Source organism: Malaclemys terrapin, chromosome 2 (assembly GCF_027887155.1).
Source record: "Malaclemys terrapin pileata isolate rMalTer1 chromosome 2, rMalTer1.hap1, whole genome shotgun sequence".
NCBI classification, from domain to species: Eukaryota; Metazoa; Chordata; order Testudines; family Emydidae; genus Malaclemys; species Malaclemys terrapin.
In genome coordinates this window covers 175,370,482-175,387,854 of record NC_071506.1, presented here as the reverse complement: position 1 = coordinate 175,387,854, position 17,373 = coordinate 175,370,482, and the positions used below count along the sequence as shown (strand labels likewise).

The 17,373-nt window shown below is 42.4% G+C and overlaps 1 protein-coding gene across 5 annotated transcripts in view; it reads right to left on the bottom strand.

The window, feature by feature from the left end:
* The window catches only part of PLEKHG4B (pleckstrin homology and RhoGEF domain containing G4B), a 198,798-nt gene that overhangs the window by 114,087 nt on the left and 67,338 nt on the right, over positions 1 to 17,373 (bottom strand). The gene's annotated exons all lie outside the window — the stretch shown is intronic.

Below are 17,373 nucleotides of genomic sequence, written 5' to 3'. Positions count from 1 at the left end.
ATACACCAGGGATGAATTTGACCATTTACATTAAAACATGTTCATAACAAAATGCACACAAATAAACTAAAAAGCAGGCTACTATTTATATAAAACACAGATTCTGCTGCATGTCAATTAACTTACTAAGTGACTGATGTACATGCTGAAGAAACTGTACGTGTTGAAACTTTCCATTTAATTATAAAAAGTGAAAAGAGCTTTACGCTGGAGCACTGCCAGTTTAACCTCATTCTCTAGTTTACAAGAGAGATGGAGGAGTAATCAAAACTGAGGTTATATTGCCTTTTTCTTTCTTCCTCCTCCCACTCTCAAAAATGCATTGTTTCTGTGACAGAATCTTCATGGTACCTAAGCATTCCAGAAACATGGAGCTCCCAGCTGGCTTACATTCCACTGATTTATCTCTGATTAGCTAAGTCCCTCCTGCTATATTCTCCATCCCAGCCTGATCTAACAGTGCACACAAATGTTAAATTAACCTACTTTGAAGAATTGGCTAAAGTTTGAGAAAATTCAAAGCTTCTTAAAAATAGGGTTACAAGTGTTTTCTTGCTAGGAAAGGAACAGTGGAAGAGTTGCTGTTCAAGCAGCTACCTGCTGAGCTGTCTATTCACAAATCAACACATTCTGGTAATTTCATTCAATGGACAGGCTCCAGGCAGGGAATCAGGAGATTCTGGATTCTGTTCCCGTCTCTACCCTGGCCTACTGTGTAAACTTAGGCATTTCACTTCCATATCTGTATTTGTAAAGCACTTTGAGATCTACTGGTGTTGGGCTATATAAGAGCTAGGTATTGTCTCTCAGTGGCAATCAAAGAGTAAAATTCCACATGTAGATATTTGCAGGTTCAAAGCAGGGTTTAAATTCAGTCGGAGCCACCCAGAGCAGAGCTCCAGTAAATATTTTCAAACCCGCCAGATCCTCGGCGCATCCTGTGAGTAGAAGCCCAGAGCCCGGCACACCCTAGGGGGCTGAAGCCCCGTGGCTCCAGGAAATACTCGAGGAGAATTTAAGACCTGGCTCAAAGCATAATGGTCTAATCTTGTGAGCCTGTACATGTTTATCCCCTACATTTAGATATAATATAGCAAAAGATGGACAGACAACTTAGTGCAGTGGGGAGAGAATGACAAAGATCAAGTGAGAGAAGTTCATTTTGATGTCTCTTCTTCCAACACCTATATCCCATTCTGACATCAACGTTGCTCCTCCACTATACATACATGCATGCACACTTCTGGAGCACAGGTGGTCAAACAGCAGGCAGGGCAGCCCCTTCTCTCAGGAATCTCAGCCCAACACCAGTGCCTGGTTACCAGGGAGCAACACTGCCCCAAGAATTGACTCTGATATCAGAGGACAAAAGCAGAGAACAAACCCTGCTGCTGCTCACACAACTCCCTCTCCCAGACCACTGGTTCTACAGAGAACTCTGCATAACAAAAAACTAATACTACACCAGGTCTTCCCAAGAATGAACATTTGCTCACACACTAAGTAAAAGAACTTGGAAGATTATGTGTAACAGTACCACCTTGTGACATCTGCCACAATAATAGGACTACTTTGGTTTGTTGAGTGTGCATCTCATTATTGACAGGTATCAGAGTAGCAGCCGTGTTAGTCTGTATCCGCAAAAAGAACAGGAGTACTTGTGGCACCTTAGAGACTAACAAACATCTCATTATTGTTTACTATTATTTGTTCTTCATAAATTAACTTTCCCCTTCCTTTCCTTTTCCCCCTCCTCTTCCTAGCTTTTCATTGTCACCTTCTTCTCTGTGCTGCTGCCTTTTGGTGAAAGGAAGGTGACTGGAGTAAAGACAAGGGTACATCAGGGCTTCCAAAAAGGCTTTCAACTATTATCTCCAAATTAGTTTTAAAACATTCCAATTATAATCTGGATCACCTTGAGATTGAATTTTCAATCTATTTATCATTTTTAAAAATAATTCTTATTGATGCCCAGAGACACCAATCAAGATCTGGGTAGGTATTATACAAACACATAGGAAGACATACGCCAAGCCCTGAAAAGGTCACAACCTAAGGCTCCAATCCTACAGCAGTTAGCATGTGGGCAGTTGCTGCACCTGGGCAGAACCCCTTTGACTTCATTTGGGCCACATGTAGGCACAGGAATCTATTTGCACACTATGAATTGCAGGATTGGGACCTAAATAGACAAGACAGACAGATAAGAATACACAACGTTTACAAAGCATTCAAGGTGCTGTTAGGCACATGTCCTGTTAGTTAACCTCTCCCACCCCCCACCCCTTTGCAAATAAAACATCTCCTCACCCTTGTCTGGGTGCCCCAGCCAGCATGTTCCACTGCCCCTGCCCCTAAGCATTCTCTTCATCCCAAAGACAGTGGAGAGGGGCAAGGACGAGGTGGGGCCATTCACACATTGATGAAATCAGAAATTTCCTGAAGCAAACTGCAGACCTCCGTTCTCCAGTCTCCTTTAGCTTAGGTGGGCTAACTAAATTTTCCAACAATGTACATAATAAAACAACATGAGATATAGCACTAATTCTCATGCCTGTAACATGTTATTCACACATGAAAGGTTTTTTTGTTTTAATCTTTGAAAGAAGCCAGCATTGGTATTACCAAATGCATTCCCATTAGCTGTCGTGAGAAAAAAAGACCATCCTGTGTGAAAGCTGTGCTGCCCTCCCTATTTGCCAGCTTCACTTTTAAACCCAGCCAAAACAAACTGTTTTCAAAGACAAAATAGACTATTCAATCCTTTGCCAGAGTCTGCCTTGTATCCAGTCTGTAAGGAACCCACCTGGTTTATCAAGTCTCCAAAATAGGTTTTATCATCTGTTCAGTACCTTTCAAGTATAATTTTCCCAGTAAGCTACCAATTATTCACTCAATTTTTTAAACCAACTTCTCCATCTCATTGCATTAAATTAGCTGATGCAAGCAATTAAAGAAAATAGAAACTTGTTAAACACAAATCTTGAGCACTGAAAACACAGTCACTTAAAACAGATTATCATTTTAAAATATACCTTCAGAGCATTCATTATAGCTATTGTGAGGACTATGAAAATCTTAAAACAATATGGGACAAATTTTGCTGTCCTTACTCAGCCTATAATCTGATGAAAGTTCTGTTAACATTATGGGGTGTGGAATGATTAAGAACTGCAGGTTTGACCCTTTGTGTTTGTATTCATATGAAGAATAAATAATAAGTCAGCTTTTTCATGCTTCTTATTCATGTGCCCCAGTAACAGTAGAACATATCACAAATTTAGTTACAACTGTGTGGTTAAAAATTACAAATTCTTGAGTGAGCAGGAGTGGAAATCAATGGCATCTGTTTTATTCAATAAAGGATGAAGGTGGGGGGAAATACCGACAAATACAGCATTATTGAAATTATACATGAAATATTGCATTTTTCTTAAAAACCTAGTGACTTATAGTTGACCTTTAAAGTCTGAGTCAGACTTGATGAACAGTGCTCAGAAATAATGGATACTAAACTGATTCATCAGCTTAAAGTATGAAACCATGCAGGGACATCTCTGTATGTGTATCACCATACCTACCTTCCTGAATATTATACACTTTCAGGCTGTACCGTAAAAAACACACTACAGTATGATCAATGAAGTTCTTACTATACAGTATATATATGTTCAGAAATCTAGTTCTCTCTATCTTATTAGACATCCTATCTTGTCCCAGCAATGTTGCCTTCTCAACTCAAATATTCAAGATTTTTATTTTAAGAACTTGGTAGATGTCTCTGAGGTTTAATTCAACTAATCTTATACCCACTATGTTCTAAGTATTTCTTAGTCTTAAATTCTTACATTCTTTTGAATTTTCAAAACTAAAGCTATTAAAAACATTCTTAGTAATACAGTGATCAACATTTCAAATAAGTATTTGCTGCTGTGAAGTTACTTTATGTGTCAAAAACATAACCTGTAACTATGGAGTGGCACTAGAGAAAATTGCAATCCTTCTGCAGAAAGAAGGGCAAGTTGCTGGTCATAACCATATACCAAAATACTAAGAAAAGTATTGAAGGAATTCATATAGGAACCTGGCTTTCCACAAGAAAACAACAAAGTCTCCTCGATTTATTCTTACTGTTGTTTTTAACTAGAATTACACTGTCCAGTCCAGATACGTTAGCAGTTTTGTAAGTGTCCCATGTACAAGTATGTCTTTAGTCTTCACTGATTTATAAAACCAGCAGGTGAAAGGGTTATTTTGATCCAGTTACAGGTTAGCTGTTAACAGGGAAAATGTATGGTAGGGCAGGGCAAAATGGTTCAAAGAGTTAATAACTTGCCTGAACCTTTGCTCAACCCTCAGTCATTTTTCTCTGATTTGGATCAGTTTAGATAAGGAGCCTCCTCCCACCTACATGACCATCTAATGGGCTCTGGCTCCCTGTCTAACTAGGTTTTTATAATGTTGTTCATCACTGTAGAATCTGGGTGCCTTCCACAAGAAATAAACACAAATCTATGATTCCTTAAAATCTGTAACAGCCCCAAACAATCCCTTCCCTTGTGATGGCATTCCAACAGGTCCCAGCTCCTTCCCCCCATAATAGTGTAACCCATATTAGAGAGTGGCTGAGAGCCACACAGGGTATTTTACAGTCATGCCACCGCTTACCACTAATGCCCCCACTCCATTACTGCACAGACTTCCTTAGCAGAGGAATCTGGGCTGCAGGCAGAGATGGGGGCAAAACTGGGGATGGGGAGGAGCTGGTCTAGGGTGGAAAGGGAAAGACAGAAGAGTGGGCTGGGGCCGGAGCAGGTGGCGCTGTGGAGTTGTGGCTGGGATTGGAGTTGGTCTGAGGTCAGAGCAGGGGACAGAGTGGAGCTGTGGCTGGGGGCAGAGCTGGTCTGAGGTCAGAGCAGGGGGCAGAGTGGAGCTGTGGCTGGGGGCAGAGCAGGGGGCAGTGGAACTGCGGCTGGGGTTGGAGCTGGTCTGGGAGCGGAGAGGGAGTGAGGGCGGTGCTGGGCCTGGAGGCGGAGCAGGTCTGGTGGCGGAGTGGTGCTGGAAGTGTGGTGCTCCCTCCTCATCCCCTGTAGGGGCTGTCCTGGCCCCGCAGTGCACTCCACATTTTCAGAAGCTGGGAGAGTGCTTCCCAGGGCAGGCAGACGTACACGAAAACAAAAAGAGTGGCGATGGCAGCAGGGGCTAGCTGCCCAATTATAATCCTACCCAACCTCTGGGCGTGTGCTCAGGTGGCTTGTTTGAGTTGCTGCCTGGGCCGCCATGGCCACACTGCTATTTTTATCCCACTAGCTTTTGCACAGCTGGCACATAGCTGTCTACCCACGCTCCCGGCTGCTGTGTAGCATATCCACATGTTATACTGTCATCAGAGCTAATAGCTCTAGCAGGCTTTGGTAACCAAACACGTTAGAAACAGCTAACAGCCTTTTCAAAATTGGTTATTGTCTAATGGGAAGAAAGGTTGATTGTCAAAATATTGATTTTATTGACTACATTTAAAAGAGTGCACCGCTAGGACTGCAGCAAGTTCGGCAGAGTTCATTTACACCTTTCCTGCAACCACCCTACAGCATGCAGTACACTGCCACAGCGCTAATGCAAGGCGGGATTCTGACCTTTAGGCACAGTCCATAGGACAGGGGGATATGGCTCTGCTCCCCAGTGTGGGTGGGGGCAGCACCAAGCACCAAAATGCCTTGTGGGCGGGGACATAGGCTGCAAACCTGCTACTGCACCTCTTTGTAGAGTGGAACTTATTTACCTCTGGGCAGCCAACTAGCTCTTTTCTCCAATGTCTGTGGAGGTAAGATAGCCCTGCCACCACCTCTTATACTCCCTCTTTGGGGCAAGATGGACCAGCTCTGTGCTCCTCTGAGCCCAGGGACTGGAATTCTGCCTGCCCCTTAGCCAGGCAAAGGGGAGAGGAGGCTCCGTGCACCATCTCAACCACTATCCACCCACGCTGGGGCCAATCAGAATCTGGCCCACCACGCAGCAATGTATTGCAATACAGATTCAGTTGATTGGCTGCAGCTAGCAGCATGGATAGAGAATTCTCACTGTTGCCTTCTGTAGGTAGCACTGTTGAAAGGAGAGTTTAGAACAGTAAATATGACTCATGCTCATATCCCAGAGTGATGGGCTTGATTAAGATCAGTTACACTAGGTCCCAAACTGCAGTGGTAAACAATTATTCATTTTTACTTGAAGCTATGTAAGATTCCTTAGAACAAAAAGGGCCTCAAGAGAAGTATTTAAAAAAAACAGGCACGGGGGGGGGGGGGGTGGAACTGATCAGCCACAGCTTCTTAGCTGCTTTCCACCTAAACTGGCATCTGTTTATTAAACAATATCTGATGAACTTTTACACGAACTAAAATGCTGATTAATTACTTTATAATTTCCAGAAAGATGCCTAAAGGCATTAAGAAGCTCTTTGACCTCAAGAAGAGAAAGTGAAATAGTTGCTTTATTAGCCACAAGACAGATTATATAAAACACATGATAAATATAAACAGAAGCACTTGGTACATCTGAAAACCCTCTCTGGAGAGAATGTTCACATCCTCCTTGGGAATCCCCACACTGAGTTTCAGAAAAAAGAATAACAGAAATACTATTTCTGTAAGTATGTTGAAAATCCACCCAAAGAATAGTGATATATCTTACAATATCCATCTCTGAATGGAAATTCAGAAAGGATAGTATATAAAAAAAGTCCCAGTTCTCTAAGCCTATGAAATGAAGAAATAGCAATTGGTAGTTCAAATGACAAAAAGGGCAAACTTAGCTGTCAGAGAATGAGTGAAAGCCCCAGAATATTAAGCTTTCCTTATATCATAAAAACAATAAAATCAGAACTGGAAAGATCTTAGTTAGCTCGAGGTCAGGTCTTGCTCAACAATGTATGTTTCGCTATCAGCTTTGAAAAGTCTGCAGCTGGAGAAAAAGGATACACAGGCAAATGCGTCACAAAAGGGTCGTATCTGAACATTTTGAGTCTCAAGAGAGCAAGTCATGAACTTTTTCTTTTGTGCTTGGGGCTGTTAAGTTTAGCCTTTTCTTCAGAACTGGTTACCTTGTATTTTTGCATATTATTTCTCCTTTCCTAATAACCTTTTAGGGTATGTCTACACCTCAGCTGGGAGTGAGCCTCCCAGCCTGGGTAGACAGACTCACACTAGTAGGACTTGAGCTAGTGCGCTAAAAATACAGGTGTGGCCATTGTAGCTTGGGCTTGGAGCTCCGGCTCTCAAACCTAGGGAGTCAGGTGGGTTTGAAAGTCAGAGCTGAAGCCCAAGTTATAACCTCCACACTGCTATTTTTAGCCCACTAGCTCAGTCTGTCTACCCGGCTGGGAGGCTCACCTCCAGGGACAGGGCAGACATACCCACAGTTCTCCATCTGTTTCTTTGTTACATTAGTTCTGTTAACTGATCATTTCACTTATTGGGCCACAAGCTGCATCAGCCTGAGTTATCCCATGAAGAGAGCTGGAAACTTCACAAATTCCCACTCTCAGATTTTTCCTTCCTATCAGGGCTGACTCCAGGCACCAGTGCAGCAAGCAGGTTCTTGGGGTGGCACGTCCGGCTCTTCGGCGGCAATGCAGCGGCGAGTCCCTTGGTCCCTCTCAGAGGGAAGGATCTGCTGCTGAATTGCCGCCAATGGCAGCTTTATTTTTCGCAGCTTGGGGCGGCAAAAATGCTGGAGCCAGCCCTGCTTCCTATCCATCTGTTTAACTGAGGCTTGGGGAGAATTTACTTTCTCCCATTCCTTTCCGAAACTAGGAGCCCCGATACCAGCGGATGGGTAAAGATCTCATGACAGATAAAGATAGCAGGAGCTTATGTGCAGAGAACTCAGTGTCTCCCCACAGCATCTTGAATTCCTCGCTTCCTCAGTATGCCAGGGTTCCCCCACAGTACAGCAGCCAGGCTGCAGGCACCACTCTCAGTGGTGGCTACATCCATCTGCTGGTACAACTTTCCAGTGTTCAATCTGCTCAGACTTGAGATGAGCAGATCACAGACAGCAGTTCCTTCCCAGGCTACAGCCAAAAGCTGAAGAACCCAGGCCCACCAGAGAGACTCCTGCAGTGTCCAGGATTTGGAGAGAAGGCTATAACCAACTGTTGCTCTCCACTCCTTCCCATTGCCTACCAATTGCTCCCACCTGCACTGCATAGCAAAGGATCTCTGTAATTTTGTCAAACTTTCTCAATAGAACTTGAGAACTCTAATAGAAGATGCAATAAAACTGCATCCACAAGCACCAAAGGAGGTCAGGAAAGACTTTTAAAAACACTAAACCAAATCCCCACGTGCTATTAGGATTCTATCTGAAAGTCCCTCAAACTGCATGACGAATAAGGTTCATTGCATATGGAGGATGCAAGACAAAAATATATCCATCTCACCCAGCAATGTGGTTTGAACTGTGCAACATATGCCAGCTTTTCATAAACCTCTTCTTACAAACCTTCAAAAACTAGAGACAAACTGTAAACTTTACTAGGGACAAACAGCAGCATTGACCAAAGCTACCGTCCCAAATTAGATTTTTCCAACAGTAGAGGAAATCCTGACTTTAGAATGAGACTGCGATATCATCATTACCGCAAAAACATAAAATCAGCCAAACTAAAATATGTTAAACTAAAACATATTTAAAACAATAATTGGAGGATTGTAGTAATTTTCCTTATGTAAAATGTAAAATGGAGACTGAACAATACAATCTTCTTTCACGTAGTTTGCTGGCCAACCTGAAGAAATTACTTTCCTCTACATTAGAATTTGCTCAAATCCTATGGAGCTGCCCTTCCCAAATATGTCCAAAAACCTTGCATCAGAAAAATATTTGACTAACTCACCCTTGCAAGAACAGGGGTCACCTTTTCCCCTATCCCTGTGTGTGTGAGAAAGAGAGCAAGAAATAGATCTTTAGGTAGAGCATTAGCAGAAGAGACACTGCATTTGCAATTCGAATCTCCTAGCAGTTGGACTTGGTGAGGGCTGGCAGAAAGGACTATGTACATTTCTGCATAACCCTCAAACTATTAGGAGTTTTAGTATTACTTTTAGAAAAAGCCCTAATTTCAGACTTACTGAGGGACTTGTTTAATCTTTGTAATCTCAATTCTAATGGATTATACACCAGAAAGGGAGATTTTTTTCTCTCTCTGCAAAGGGAAGTACAGCCCTTGCCTCCAGTGTCCCAGGGGCAATTTTGCTGAATTGTCCTTAACTTACTAATAAATCCTCTGAATCAATGTATGTGCAATTCTCCCAGGGAGTCAAACAAAAATATTTTTTTAATTAAATAAGATTGACTATTTCAGCCACATCCTGAAACAGTGTTTTTTTAACGGGAGGCAGACACACAGTTGATAGGAATCTCATATCTCTTGAATTACAGTTGCCTATTTTAAGAGCTTAAAGTACATTGGGTGGGTCCAATTTACAGACCCAGGAAAAATGTTTTCCCACATTCAAGGTAGGTCACTGGTGGACCACCCAGGCAAAGTGCAATGCCTTGATTTTCATTGATTATGACTTATTTCCTTGGTCTGAAAACAGAGTAACAAGGACCTGAGTCTCCTCCCTCACAATAAGCCCATGCTCAGCGTTGAGACTCTGAGAGGGAGGAAGCTGAGAGTTCTCACCAGATGTCCTAACTCCCAAAGATGGCCTAGGTCACCTCCGGAGGGAACCACTCTTAGAGCACTGTTCCAACTCTTTGTGTGAGGGCCTCCCACAATGAGAGTTGGAGAGCAAACCCCCACCGCCTCCTCCACACCCACATACACAGCTCCTGGTGATGGAGGAGCGCAGGGGAAAAGGACAAAAGCTGCAAGAGAAGAGAAAGGAGGGAGGGAGGGAGGGAGGGACAGAGGAAAAGGGAAAACAAAAAGGAGAAACCCCAATGTCCCCAGTGATTCCAAGGGAGAAAGTCCTAGGTGGGGAATAAAATTCTGCTACCTCAGTCTAGTGTTTTCCATGCCTAGAATTCAGCCGGCACCTGATGGATCAGACTGAACAGGTTCCAAACCTCTTGGAGGCTCTTACCTTCTAAAGAGGGATGTCTGTTTTCTAGAAAAATCAGTCAAAGAGAAAACTCCAAAGAAGGTCCTCCTCACGCTCACATATCTAAAAATAAATTCTCTCTCAATCCTTAACAGAGACCTCGAGAAGGAGACTTGCTGAGGCAAAGCCACAGGGGTCTCTGAGGTTGCCCCCGTCTTGCACCCCTGTCCTGCCTGGCTGATGTCAGGGTCTCTCTGTGAGATCATCGCCTTCCCACCACCTTTGTCCAATAGGCTGAGGGCCTGCAAAAGGCCCTTGTGATGTCACTGCCACACCCGCCCCTCCCCTGCAGTGCTGATGTCCTGCCCCTGGCCAGCCACATTGCATGCTTGAGCTGCTTCCCTTGAATCACTCCACTCAATGACTCTTCATTCTGGGGATCAAGCCTGCTACACAGTAAAACATCAGAGGCTGCTCCCTAGGCTATCCTGTCCGGCCAGCCAGAGCACTCCTTCAGTTCCGCTGGGGCTGGGCCAGGCAACTTGATCCTTTGTGCACTGCTTCCTGCGTCAGGGCTCTATGATCTTACAGCTCTGGGATGTACTGTCATAAGGAAAAGGGATGGTCTGTGGCTGTTGGGGGGAGGGGCCAGTCAGGATTCTTGGAAACAGCTCACTCTGACCCCTGCCTCTCCCTCCTCCTTTAGTTTACATGCCCAATGTGTCCCTCACTGCTGGGTCCTATTTCCTCCAGGAAACAGCAGAGCAGAGGTGGCTCACAGCTGGGGTAAAAAAAAAAAAATAGTACTAAAGCTGCAACGGTAGGCAGCAGAGCGTGGAGGGAGAGTGAGGAAGGGCTCAGGAAGTAGGAGGGACAGGAAGGGAACCTCAATAGGAGAGAATAAAGGTGGGAGCCAAGTTTTGCCAGCTCTGTATCTCATCTTAGAACCTACAGAATGAGTGTGTAGAACACCCCCCGACCTATGCAGCCCTAGAGTGCACAGGATTTTATGATAGCAGCTGGGTGAGCAGAGTCTGCTAGACCTGTTAAACCCTCACCAGACAAACACAAAGGGGTATGAATATTAGGGTGATAAATATAAGGGTTACTAGGCTTCAGGAATCTGGATAAGGTGACAGGAACTGAAGGAAGCATATGAATGAGGACAGGGTTTGGCAGGGAGGAGACTTCAAAAGGTTCAGATGAGCAGTCAGTTCTTTGGGGTTTGTCCAAAATAGAACATCTGAAGTTTGCCCATAACTAAAACTCTTATTTATGCCACTAATTAAATGGAGGAAGCTGACTTCAACATACAAAACAAATGGGCAAAGCAGATGCAGTCCCAACTATACAGATTGTTGTGGCTGTGTTGTCTCTTCAATAGAAGAAAAGGTTGAATGACCATAAAGTGCCAAGAAAAAAATATTTTGGCCAGTTTTTGCTTTTAAAGGAAACACCTGGACATGTTGGACATTACTTCAGTCTGTGTAATGAACAATACAAACTTAAATAAGTCTGCAAGAATTACATTTAAATATTATTTTACTACTGTTATCTCATTCAGACTTAAAATGCTAATTCTTAGTTAATGACTCTCAGCAAGTGCTTGATTCTTACAGAGAACTTCAATATTAAAATAATTTGAATGGACTCCCAATAGCTTGATTGTCAAGATATTTTATAAATTTATTAACTCTGAATACTCTTCACGATATTCAGAAAAGTTGTGCTCGTCAGATAGTTACTCTAGTAAGTGCACCTACAGCAAGAGACTGCATGGTTCTTAAATTCAGAGGATGAGAGAGAGATTGATACGACTCTTACTCTTTTATGAGGAGGGTAGAATTAAGATTAAAATCACTCTTGATTTTCCTCAGTTGTTCCAGCATTTTTCATTGCTCTCATCACTTGGTGTCTGTTAGGGTTTACTGTGTTCTGCCTGCAGACTGAATCCTATGACCTGACAAAACAGAGGTGGTTTTTAAGCAGTCCAAGAGCTTCCCTCCTCACCTATCTATGCTTAGTATTATTTGTATTACATGATTCACTTGCATCAATTTTTCATTTTACTTATTTTTTATAGATTTATGTAACAAAAAACCCAGACATAATTTAAAAAATACATTAACAAAATACAAACCTGAAAATATGCACATCAATCAGGCCTCCAATAATACCCCTCTTAACCCACAATGAGCAGCATTATCAGGCCCAAAAACCTAGGTAAAAAGACAGGTCTTGAAGCATGCCTTGAAGGTCAACTAATACTGTTTATTTTGGACCAAGGAACAAGTGATCTTCAAAGCTGAGGGCCTCTCACACAAAATGACCTGCTGGATTTAATTTTTTTCTGTAAAATAATCACCTGGCAGATTTAAAATCATATTCAATGAAGAAAACTGGATCATCTTTCAAAGGTGCAATCCACAATATGCAAGTAACTGGGGCCAAATTTTCAAACTGGTTTCAACCATATCCAACATTTTGAGCGCAAAACATTGGACGTCCTAGTTTGTGTGTGGCACGCAAATCTAATTTGAGACTGCTGAGGCGGGGCAAATTTTGCAATGTGGATATGTCTCCACCAGGAGACAGACTGACGCTATCATCATTTCATGCTACATAGGCTAGACCGCCATCAGACGGTAATAGTTATTGTTACTTCATCTTTATCCATGTGAAAACATCAAAATGGTCCATTCTGGGCCAAATGACCGAAACCCGTTGAGACTGCCAAGAAGGTGCAAACATACCATCATCTCCCACTCCTGCCAATTCTATGGAAGACATATTTTTCTGTATTTTGGGCTCATTGTTTTGGAAGAGGGAGGAATGTGGCAGAACTGGGAGTGAGCATGGCCTGTGGAGAGCCATGTCCTGCAACATCACCACACCGTAAATCACAGGAATTGCCCAGCGTATGAGAAGACCGACAGTGTCAACATTGTCCTTTGCACAGGCCATCAATGTGCTATCATGTGGGGTTTTGGCCCAGGTATGGTCAGAGAATCAATAGGAGCACGCCATGTTGCCATGGGAGAGACCTAGATAACAACACAAGCGTCTGTATTCATGTCCTGGGCCTCTGCACTGGCTACTAGATCTTCAAGATTTCCCTGCTTAGGACCTCTGTCAGTTTAGAGAACACACAAAGCCACTCTCCTCTTTCCTCTTGTGCTCTTTCAACAGAATTAGGTGCATAGGAATCTTGACAAGAGGAAGATTCCAAATGTTGGGCCCTGTAGTGGGCATGAAGGAAAAAGAATAGTGGTATATGGAAATACACACAAAATGTGAATTGTTATTCACAATTTCTACACTTTTTGCCTGCTCTGTTACTGAAAATACTAAATATCACTTTGAGTGCAACATACAGGCGTAATTTTATTTCCAGCTATCTAATGCCAAATGTTAGAAAAGCTTAGAGGTCTTTAAAAACAATTTTATTTCTTGCACCTTAAGGAGGCCAGCTGTGTTAAATGACAACTCCTTTGCAAAGCCAGTCCTTCTAATCAATGGTTTTAACATTTAATGTTGTTCTGTCTGGAGGCAAAATAAAGGTTTAAAAAGTCAGATGGTCTCTGGCCATGGCAATTATCTCCTATTGAAGAGACAAGGTGGATAAGAGAATATCTTTTATTGGGTCAACTTCTCTTGCCAACAGAAGTTGCTCCAATAAAAGATATTGCCTCACCAACCTTGCCTCATTAAAATACATTAATTTAAAAAATATATTTATAGTCTACCAAGAACTTTTCTATGCAATCAAAGTGAGAATCCTGAAAATACAGGGGATACTATTTATCTCAGCTGTTTAAAGTTGAAGTCATTGAAACTTGAACAAGATAACACAGCACTTCTACAACGGTTTCCAACTGAGTCTCAAAGCGCAGCACAAATATTAACTGATTAATATCACAATATCCAGAGTAAGTTTTGTTAACCCCATTTTACAGATAGAAACTGAGGCCCAGAGAAGATAGTGACTTGGGTCACTAGGTCCTATCTAATTTAAATATTACCTTACAGTATGCAAGTGTGTGAAAGGCATTCATTAGGTGGTCTGTGGACTGTATTTACTAGCTGTGGTGTAAAATCTAAATGGCTAGATTGTGGCCAGCCCTGTCTAGGCAGGCAATGGAGGCATGAGGGATGGTGCAAGGAGCTCTCCTCTCTTCCTGCTGGAGCTGCTTGCAATCATAGTCTTTCCCTTTCCTGAACAAAAGGGCTGCTTGAGCCTGGGGCCAAAGTACAGCTAGCCTCCACAAAGAGACAGGGAGGGGTGAGGGCAGAATTTGATGCCATGTCTATATTAGCACTTATGTTGGCAAAACATTTGTTACTCAGGGGTCTGGAGAAAAAAAAACAACCCACCCCAGAGTGACACACATTTTGCCAGCATAAGTGCTCGTGTGTAGCATGCTATGTCAGCGGGAGAGGCTCTCCAACCGCCATAGCTATCGCCTTTCATTGAACTGGTTTTATGTCGACGGGAGAGCTCCCTCGCATCAGCATAAGACGGCTATACGAATGCTCTTACAGCGACACAGCTATATTGGTACAGCTGTGCCACCGTAACAGCGTAAGTGTAGATATGGCCTGAGTATACACTACTGGTTCTCAACCCGCGGACCGCATGCAGCCCGATTAGCACACAGCTGCGGCCCAGCTCAGCTGTGTGCTGAAGGCCAGCCCACGTGCCGGGGTCCACCAGGTTCCAGGCTGCCTGGCGTGGAGGGTTCCGGGCAGCCCGGTGGGGGCAGGGCTGCCAGCCTGCCCCGCATGCCGGGAGTTTGAGGCTCTTGGCCGGTCCTGCGCTGTCAGGAGCCCAGGGCAGCCATGTGGCAGGGGTTCGTAGTGGGGTCCAGGGCAGCTGGCCAGCCCCATAGGGTCCGAGGTCAGGCTCTGGGCTGCCGGTGCCCTGCCAACCAGGTAACACATTGTGGGCTGCATATGAGTCCCACAATGTGTATGTAATAAGTCGAGAACCACGGGTCTACACCCTTTACACTGGCTAGGTGATCCAGTACAGTGCAGGGGAACAAACACTGAAGCCTTTCAAAGAGCCACATGCTGCTCTTGTTTACACTGCAATAAAACTGTAGTAATTCCATTTAAGTCAAAACAGTTAGTTCATATTTGCACTGTTGTAAAAGAAACCAGAATATTTTGCCAAAGAAGTAGAACACAGGCTGCTCAGACAATACATTCCCAAGTGCTCCTTGATACACTGGGCCTTCCTCAGAGATCCCAAGTCCCCAAGAACAGCCACACTGGAACTTTGTCGGTAAAACTTTTGTCGTTCAGGGGTGTTAAAAAACACCCACCCTGAATGACAAAAGTTTTACTGACTAAAGTGATAGTGTGATTAGCGCTTTGTCGGCAGGAGTGCTCTCCTACAAAGCTGCTGCCACTCGTTGGGGGTGGAAGTTTTTTTGTCAGTGGGACAGCTCTGTCCTGCTGATGAGCAGCAGCTACCCTCTGCACCTTTTAGCAGAACAGGTGTGTCGCTAAAAGGTGGGTAGTGTAGACAGAGCCTTACAGTCCAAATTTATCCCAAAGAGTTCATCATGATGCTATAATTTTTGCTGGCAATAAAATAATTTGCAAGCCTTTAAAACAGACAAAGCAGTTTAATCTTGAGATCATACTTGCCAAAGGAAAGGTCCCCGAGCCAAAAGAAATACAAGGTTTGATTTCTGCTTTGTTCTTTAAAAAAAAATAAAGACAACATTAAAATACATTTTGGCACATTCAAAAAAATGGCTAAAGATAAAGCCTACATTTTAAAGATTTTAAATTTGTTTTTAAATATACATTTTAAACGTTTGCTTGATCATTTTACCATATTATATGCACAAGTAAATTAAATTTCTGAAAATATCTATTCAAGGTACAGTATTACTAGCAGTATCAGTTTCAAACAACCAAAATATAATTTTTAAAAGATAAAATTAGATTTAGATCTACTGTCCTTTGTTTGACCTACCTAATCTTACTGTTAAGGGAGAACAAAGGTTACTTTTACTTGGTGAAGAAGCAACAAAAATAGAACTCCATTTCATATCAAAATCTTAATCATACTTGCAAACATCCACTCACTACAAAAGGATATCTAAAGGACTGTAGATCATTGGGCATTAGGAACAAAGTTGTGCCCACCTGTTGATTCAAGCCCAAAGTCAAATGAGCTGTTAATGATTTTTGTCTTTGTCTGGCATCCTTTAAGCTCAACAAGAAATAAAGTATTCAGTAGATACTTCAAGCAAAATTAATATTATTTGTTGTGTCACATACAGAAAGTGCTAAACCAAATTTTTAACCAGGCGCACAAAGACTAAAACCATTGGACTATAAAGCGCTAGTCTGAATGCATTTCTTACTTTGGGAGACAACAATAGATTGACATGTCAAGCTGACTAAATGTTATCTCTCCCATTGTGTACCTGACTGAGGTCAAAGCTGCTGAACTTTGCTGTGACCCATTGGAAACATTCCACATATGCTTTAAAATCCTAATGTACTGAACATTTGGCTAGTGTATAAAAAAGTTTACAATTCAGAAACCGGTGGATTTTTCCATATAACGTTATATAGCAAGAAGAATACACATTGGGTCAGATGGTGAGAGAAGTTACAAACTTAGTGGGTTCCTTCCAACAAATGTTGACTGTGAATGTTAATTTGGTTTCAGCTTTACAGCCTAAGCAGTAACACAGCATCACAGTAAATAAGTAAACAATGAACATTTATTGTGGTAATTGTGCTTTGATATAATCATAATCAGCTAACATTAGGCAAATTATGTATTAATAGCACTTATTACAAAGCATCCTCATGAGACAGATATTGCAATGCATATATCTGTACTACAATATGCTCACAAGACCCAAACCTACTGATATATATTTTAAACTTCCCTTTTAGAACATACAAAATGCTTGTATCCTAAGAACATTATCATTGTTTCTAAATGAATATTACTTCAGATATTATCTTGATTAACACATCTGATTTATAAGCTTTAAAATCATGCAGTTTCCCCTCTCTGTAACTGCAAATGTTTTAATGCACTTTTATTCTGAATTAACTACATTAAACTATCAAGTGTGATTTGAAGTATTGCTGAGTAGTAGATGACTTGCCAAATGGAACACACTCAATTTAACTTTCTCAGTAAAAACTGAATCAAAGACAAGTCAACACTCTTAACAATTCACATAAAAACACAAAGCAGCTTCTGTCACTTTTATCTGACACTGAAAAGATTGTTTTGTTTTACTAAGCCATGCCCATTCTTTAAGCCAACAGACATTCCTACATA